This window comes from Hemiscyllium ocellatum, chromosome 45 (genome assembly GCF_020745735.1).
Source record: "Hemiscyllium ocellatum isolate sHemOce1 chromosome 45, sHemOce1.pat.X.cur, whole genome shotgun sequence".
Taxonomy (NCBI): Eukaryota; Metazoa; Chordata; class Chondrichthyes; order Orectolobiformes; family Hemiscylliidae; genus Hemiscyllium; species Hemiscyllium ocellatum.
The window spans coordinates 13,702,572-13,710,683 of NC_083445.1; the positions used below are offsets into that span (position 1 = coordinate 13,702,572).

Here is an 8,112-nt window from a genome sequence, read left to right on the forward strand (position 1 = left end):
AAGGGGGCATTTGGCATGCTTAATATGCATGCTTGGACTGAGCACTAAGTCCAGGAGTTGGGATGTCACGTTACAGCTGTACAAGACATCGGTAAGGCCACATATCCAGTGCTGTATACAATTCTAATTGTCCTGCTATAGGAAGGATGTTATTAAACTGGAAAAGGTGCAAAAAAGATCTGCAAGGATGTTACTGAGACTGGAGTGTTTGACTTATAAGGAGTTGCTGAATAAGCTGGAGCTATTTTCCCTGGACGATAAGAGGCTGTGGAGTGATTTTATACAGATTTATAGAATCACGAGGGGCATAGATAAGGTGAATAGCCACAATCTTTTCCCTGGAATAGGGAGTCTAAATCTAAAGGACATAGGTTTAAGGTGAGAGGCAAAAGATTTTAAAATGACCTAACGGGCAACTTTTTCACACAGAAGGTAGGGTGTATATAGAACTATTGCCAGAGGAAGTGGTAGAGGTGGGTTCAATTACAACATTCTAAAATTCATTTGGACAGATACATGGATAGGAAAAGTTGAGAGGGATACAGGCCAAATGCAGGAAAATGGGACTAGTTCAGCTTAGGAAACCTGGTCAGCATGGATGAGTTGGGCCGAAGGGTCTGTTTCCATGTTCTATGACACTAAAGCTGAATCTTTGCAAATAGCACCTATATGATAAATGTCATTGCTGGATGCTTCTTATCAGACAATTTCCAAACTCTTACTATTTGTGCTTACACTTGAATGGATAAACGAACAGGATATCAATGAGTTTGCCAATGAATATAATGCTTTTAAGAGATTAGGCAAGAAATGCTGATGGGAAATAATCACAGTAAAATTTTTCTGTGATTTTTCCAATTACCTCAAAAAGAGGGATATAATTTAAGAGAAAAACAGCTATATAGCTGCTTAAATTAGTATGTGTTGGCAACGAAGAGAGTAGCATTCAATCATGATGCTTCATATATGGGAAATATACTGGAACAGACTTGAGGGATGAATACTTTCCTTTTGTTTTGCAACATCTGACAATTATACTAACTCATCCTCTTCACGGGGTACTTATTTTAGAACATGGTCTTGTTAATTGTCCTACCCTTGAACCAAGTTAACATAGAATTGATTGTCTCCTTTGGGGAGTACTAGTCCATAATGCAACGAAGCAAATTACAGAAAATGATAGCAAGGTTTAGGCCTCAGTGAATGATTGCATAGTCCAATCCTGGGCAGCATGGTGGCTCAGTGGTTAGCACTGCTGCCTCACAGCACCAGGGTCCCAGATCCGATTCCAGCCTCAGGAAACTGTCTGTGTGTAGTTTGCACATTCTCCCTGTGTCTACGTGGGTTTCCTCCGGGTGCTCTGGTTTCCTCCCACAATCAGGTGAATTGGCCATGCCATAGTGTTAGGTGCATTAGTCAGGGGGGGTGGGTCCCTCTTTGGAGGGTCAGTGTGAACTTGTTGGGCTGAAGGGCCTGTTTCCACACTGTAGGGAATCTTAATTTTAATCTGGTCAATGTTTGGGCCGCTAAATTGCAACAAATTCTCCTTTAGTAAGTGACTGTGAAGCCAGTTTAACTGGAAATCAGTTTAACACAGATAAAAATATAGCCTGATATCGTGAGATTAGTTTCTGTGTTTGAATATTTCACATAATATTTTAATATTAATAAATTGATACAACTGTTCTAACTTGTTTTATTTGTCCAGATTAGAAATATCTAAAGTTAGCAGCAGGGAAGGAATGTACAAACAAGCAAGTAACAAGAGTAGGCAGATCTAGAAATAGAACAACAGTAACTTGTAATGAAACATGAAATGCTGTGTTATGTCCATTGCTGCATTTTCCCAAATAGCAAAACTGGAAGTTACTGAAAGCAAACATATACTGATAATTAGACACAACTTGTTAATCTCTGTGTCAATCTATGTTATTCTCTCATGAGCTGTTTTGTTACCAAACTTTTACCTCCAACTTTCACACATGCTGTACAGCCTTTATACTTGCTCTTGTCTATGTACATTTGTTTCTTACATTCTTCTTCTTCTATCATTCCAGCTTACAATCCTTTATCTTCTTTAAATTTATCACCATGTCTGGCCACATTTTAATTTCTTCTTAAATATTTAAAAGGTAAGAACATAGAGAAAAATAAGTGCCAAAATATGCAAAATTGGAGTTGGGATTGAGTTCAGGCAAGGAAAGAGGCTGCAAGGAGAAACCACAACAGACTCGGATGTTAAAGAATCCAGCCATAGTTGGATAGGAAGGAAGTTTCTGATGCTAGCCAGTTTGCAGTTGAAGGTCAGGGGAGCACTATTCACGTGAGTTAGCAGTATCAGTTTTAAGAGGATTCAAAGACTTAGGCTACACACTTGGGAGCTCCGTCTTTGAGAGGACTTCCATGTTTACAAATTGGTCAGAATAATCCAAAATGTGCTGCATTTGAGCTTCTTTTCCGGGTGTCTGTAAATCATCCATGTTCCACCACCATACAGCAAGGTGCTGAGAACACAAACTTTATAAATCATCTGTTTGATCCAAAAGGTCAGTCTTTAAGCATAATGGATATATCATGGCACAATATAGTTACAAATGTAGGAGTCATTTCAAAGGCAGAGGTTCTAAGTAAAATGAGGTGGTTTCAGTGGATCAGGCACATCTGCAGGATGAGAAACAGCAGCATACCTAAATACCTTCTACACAGTGAGGCCGCTATAGCCAGCTGGCAAGTTGAATGCCCAGGGACTCAAGGATGCTTGCAAGCTTGACATAAACTGCCCTAAACATTAACTATCACACCTGGGAGCCAGTAGCTCACAGAAAAATGGGTCTGCCTGCTTCATGCTGACATGCCCCACCACAACCGGTGAACTGCAGCAGCTTGGCAGGAGACAACAACACTGTAAACAGGCAACAATGTCACATGGCATCTTAACGTATAGTTAAGTAGAAATTGCATTTCAAGGATTGGCCATCACAGCCATCAGCAAAAGTATACCAAATCAAGGCTCCACAACTAAATGGTTTACTGCACATCCATCATTTCTTGCGGATGGAAGGATGCCAACAACAAACACTTAGTCAGTTCTGAGATTCATACAGCAGCTAACTTCCCAAATAGTCTATCTGTTTCTTCTAGGTTTTAATTTTTAGTAGTTGCATTTGTAGCTCTTTTAGGGTTGGTTACCTCTGTTGACTAGAGTGTAATGCTTAATAACATCAATAGCGCAAATGCAGTGAAGTAGTTCTTGGGGCCTGCCTCTCCACCTTGCTTCATTGTGATATCATAGTTCATAGATGTTTGGAAAAGTAAGTTTGGAAATCCTTGGACAATGAGGATGCTGTACCAAAATAAAGTTATGGCATTAGGTATTTCAGCTGATTGGTTTGAATTTTGAACTTGTACATCTGCTGCAAAGCAGAATCCTGCTATTAACTTTGCCTAGTTTGAGCCAGCAAGAAAACCAAAGAACAAATCTGTTTCCAAAACTTTAATAAATGCAGCAGTTGACAGTACTGAAGATTGGCTTTGGAGATACCACAACACAATTGAAACATTTTGAACAAACATTTAGATTAGGGGTGAGGCAAAGTGAGTATCAATGTTAAAAGTGGGATATTAGAAAACTGGTGAAGAATCTCTTGAGGCACAAAGGTAGTATCTCCACCCAGAGACCTGCAATGTCTTGTTCAAGTCCTGCACCCCACAGAGATTTATCGTAACATCATTGAATTGGTTACAGAGTCAGGGAGATGTACAGCATGGAAACAGACCCTTTGGTCCAACCTGCCCATGCCGACCAGATATCTCAACCCAATCTAGTCCCACTTGCCAGCATCCAGCCAATATCCCTCCAAACCCATCCTATATGAACCCTATTCATATACCCATCCAAGTGCCCTTTAAATGTTGCAATTGTACCAGCCTCCAGCTTGCTCTGGCAGCCCATTCTATACATGTACCACCCTCTGTGTGAAAAAATTGTCCCTTAGGTCTCTTTACTATCTTTCCCCTCTCACCCTAAACCCATGCCCTCTAGTTCTGAACTCCCCAACCCCAGGGAAAAGGCTTTGTCTATTTATCCTATCCATGCCCCTCATGATTTTATAAACCTCTATAAGGTCACCCCTCAGCCTCCGATGCTCCAGGAAAAACAGCCCCAACCTGTTCAGTCTCTCCCTATAGCTCAAATCCTCCAACCCTGGCAACATCCTTGTAAATCTTTTCTGAACCCTTTCAAATTTCACAACATGTTTCTGATAGGAAGGACACCAGAATTGCACGCAATATTCCAACAGTGGCCTAACCAAAGTCCATACTCTGACCAATAGAGATAGGCATACCAATCGCCTTCTTCACTATCCTATTTACCTGCGACTCCACTTTCAAAGAACTATGAACCTGCACTCCAAGGTCTCTTTGTTCAACAACACTCCCTAGGACCTTACCATTAAGTGTATAAATCCTGCTAAGATTTGCTTTCCCAGAATGCAGCACCTCGCATTTATCTGAATTAAACTCCATCTGCCACTTCTCAGCCCACTGGTGCATCAAATCAAGATCCTGTTGTAATCTGAGGGAGCCCTCTTCGCTGTCCACTACACCTCCAATTTTGGTGTCATCTGCAAACTTACTAACTATATCTCTTATGCTCGCATCCAAATCAATTATATAAGTGACGAAAAGTAGATGACCCAGCACTCCACTGGCCACAGGCCTCCATTCTGAAAAGCAACCCTCTACCACCACTCTCTGTCTTCTACCTTTGAGCTAGTTCTGTATGGCTCGATCTCCCTGTATTCCGTGAGATCTAACCTTGCTAACCAGTCTCCTATGGGGAACCTTGTCGAATACCTTACTGAAGTCCATATAGATCACATCTACTGCTCTGCCCTCATCAATCCTCTTTGGTACTTCTTCAAAATACTCAAACAAGTTTGTGAGACATGATTTCTCACGCACAAAGTCATGTGGTTGATTAAGAAGTGAAAGAATTGGCTCCATTTTGCCCTAATGATCTGACTAGTCCAATGTTATATAGTTCAACTTTATCATTATTGGAATCTGATGACATTAATAGCAACCAGTTCACTGCAGTATTAGACATATAATATTATTTCTCAACATTCCTAATTCACAATGATGTATCGATTTCCATCAATAGTGATATTTAAAAATCTTCACAGTCTTTATACCACATGTGTGGTAAATATAAAATGATTGCTTGGAGAAGGCAATAACATATTGATTTGGAGCAGTCTTTCCACATTGGTATAACCACCAAAAGCCATTAAATGCACTGAACTTGCATCAGAGTATACCTAAATAAAAGCTGCAATACTCATTTTCATGCAATGACCATTATGTCATGGTTTTGCTAAAAGTTTTTTTGTGATGTAAATCATTAGAATTATTGTAGATTAATTCATGAAGTAACTTGTATTTTAAAGTTTTACACATTCCATCTAATCTACTGATTCTGTACTTTGGCTGACATGTCTGGATGTTGAACTTCACATATCATCGTCGTAGACAGCTCTGTACTGTGCATCTTCTCATTCATCAGATCAGGAGAAACAAATCACAAGCACTCTGGATTCCTTACCCAACACTACTAAAACAATACACACACTGTATATTTTTATCCTTGGTACATACTTGGAAGTCTTTATACCCCCTAACAATCAGATCCCTCTATATGGTTACATGCAACTGGTTTATTCTAGCCTGATCAGAAAAGCTTCTAACTATAGCTAACAGTTAGGAGGAGCATAACAAAGGTTGACTGAGCTGATTTCTGGAGTTAGAGGATTATCATCTGAAAAGGGGGAGCAAACAGGTATTCCACTCCCTGGAATTCAAAAGAAATGAGAAATTATCTAATTGAAACACAAAATTAATATTGGGGTTTGCAAGAGTATATGCTAAGAGATTTTTTTGCCATGGCTGGGGAATGGAAATCAGGGGTTAGAGTCTCAGAATAAGGCAGCACTTCCCAGTGCGGCTACATTTTAAATTCCTCTGGCACCACGCTATCCCAGAGTGAAAATTTAGAGCGGTGTGGACATAAAAGCTGTTGACAGGGGAGTGAGATTCTTGTGTCAGGCGGAGGAGTGCTGTTGATGTCAAACGTGCCATGAAATGTTTCAACTACAGCATGTTTTTTAAACTACCTTTTCAGTGCACATTTTGCAGCACAAAAAAAATCTGTCCATTAGGATATGCCTGTCATTATATAAAGAGGACTAGCAGCTGTTTGCAATCAGTCTGACTGCCACAGCTCCCTCAGAGTAACAGGTTAGTTGTTCAGGACTGAAATGTTTCTTTGTTAATTCTCTACTCCAAAGAACTGAAATGCTTAGTCATTGAGTGTAATCAAGGCAGAAAGCAGATTTTTTTTTGACTGTTTGGGAAATGAAGGAGGTAGAACAAAAAGGGAGTTGAGCTAAGTCTTGTGTGATGCTCAAAAGGGAAGCCACACTCCAGACAAGGGCTAATCAGTGATTTCTAAAAGTCCAGCACAACTTACTTTCTGAAGTAGTGATTCATAGCAAAAATATGTTTTTGAGAAACCCACAAATTGATCACTTCTCTGATAATCTTTCACTATCACCCAAGCACTGGCTTACAGAAACTGCACATCAATTAAAATTCTGCTAATCCACACTAAACCAAGCTTGCCTGATACCTTGAAACAGTGTGCTTTCAAAATCTTCAAGTAAAAATTCCTATTTATTCTCAATGGAATGAAGCATCAGTTTGGCGTGACGTATTGGATTGTGGTTAAGAAATCGGTGGTAATCTTGTTCAATGGTGGTGCAAGGATTGAAGAGCCTACACCTGTTCCAATTTATTCTATAAGGTTGATCATAATGGTTATAAACTGCACCAAAAGAATTATTTGCAGTTTTTTTTAAGCACTTCAGAGACATTAAAATACTTCGAGGTGGAGACACTGCTGTAAGTTAAGAAACAACGGAGCAGCACATGGAACATCTAACACCATCCATACCAAATGAAACCAGGAAGTGAAGGCGGCGCTGGGCCACGCCCACATCAGCGTCATCGCTGGCGTTTGAAGCCCTGCCTCGTGCTTAACCGCTTCCCGCGCAGGTCAACGAGACCACCCACCACCCGAACCCCCATTGGCTGATTTACACGGCGGATCCCACATCCCGGTTGGTCGCTGAAACCGTCAATCAGCCTCTGTCCCGCCCCCTCCCCTCCCCTCCCCCACTTCCAGTTGGGCTACTCCGCGGTTAAAAAAAAAGCGGACCTCGCCTCCTTCGCCCGCCGTTCACTACATACAACTGTACTCGCTGCACTATTAACGAGCGGATTTTTTCTTTGGTTTCGGAAACCCGCTTCAGCGCAAATGAAACCCACGCAAAAATTATAAACCTTTAAAGTTCACATCCTATCAATTATGGAATGCTTTACCCCGGGTTTGTTTCTGACACATCCGACGCTACTTCTGACAATAATTAACCACAACAAAAAATTATCACAGATTTTATAAAAAGTTCGATTTACTTCATAACTATTACGAAGAGAGAATAAAGCCTCGGTATCTGGCCGGAATTGAATAGTTTAGAGTGATCTTTGGACTCCTAACAACCGCCATTTTGTGCCTGAAAAATCTTTTGGCATCGTCATATTAATTTTTTTATCTTTTTAATCTCTTTGGCTGAGAATTTTGGCCCGTATTTTATAATCTCCTGTCAGGAAAAAGTGTTTTTGTTTATCGTACGAAGTTTTTTGATGATCAGAGAAGAGAGAAAAAAAGAATCACCTTTGTGGCGTAAGTTGTTGTTTGACGGGGTAACAGTCGCCAGGACTACGGTGGCTATGGCGCTCGTCCTCAAGGCAACAGTTGCTAGCCTCCGGAATCAACCCAGGCAACGCAACACCGGAAGGCCTGCCCACCTCCGCGATGCTGACTGGCTGCCCACATACAGGCCCGCCCATTACCCCGCCGGTGAGTGGTTGGGTACCTGTCAGTCGCTGTTTGCGGCATTTCGGTTGGCTTAGCTCTACGTCAGTAGACACATACACCTTCCGCGCGATGGTGACGAGTTCAACGTGTCATGGAGACAGACGACGCATGCG

General features: G+C 41.1%; 1 protein-coding gene across 4 annotated transcripts in view; it reads right to left on the reverse strand.

Annotated features, from left to right (window-relative positions):
• Positions 1 to 7,859, reverse strand: part of rfx1a (regulatory factor X, 1a (influences HLA class II expression)) — a 150,911-nt gene extending 143,052 nt beyond the window's left edge. For all 4 annotated transcript variants that reach the window (XM_060855316.1, XM_060855318.1, XM_060855317.1 and 1 more), the window contains exon 1: positions 7,796 to 7,859. The gene's annotated coding sequence lies outside the window, so the exon portion shown is untranslated. The remainder of the gene's footprint in view (positions 1 to 7,795) is intronic.
• Between the last annotated feature and the right edge of the window lie 253 nt (positions 7,860 to 8,112).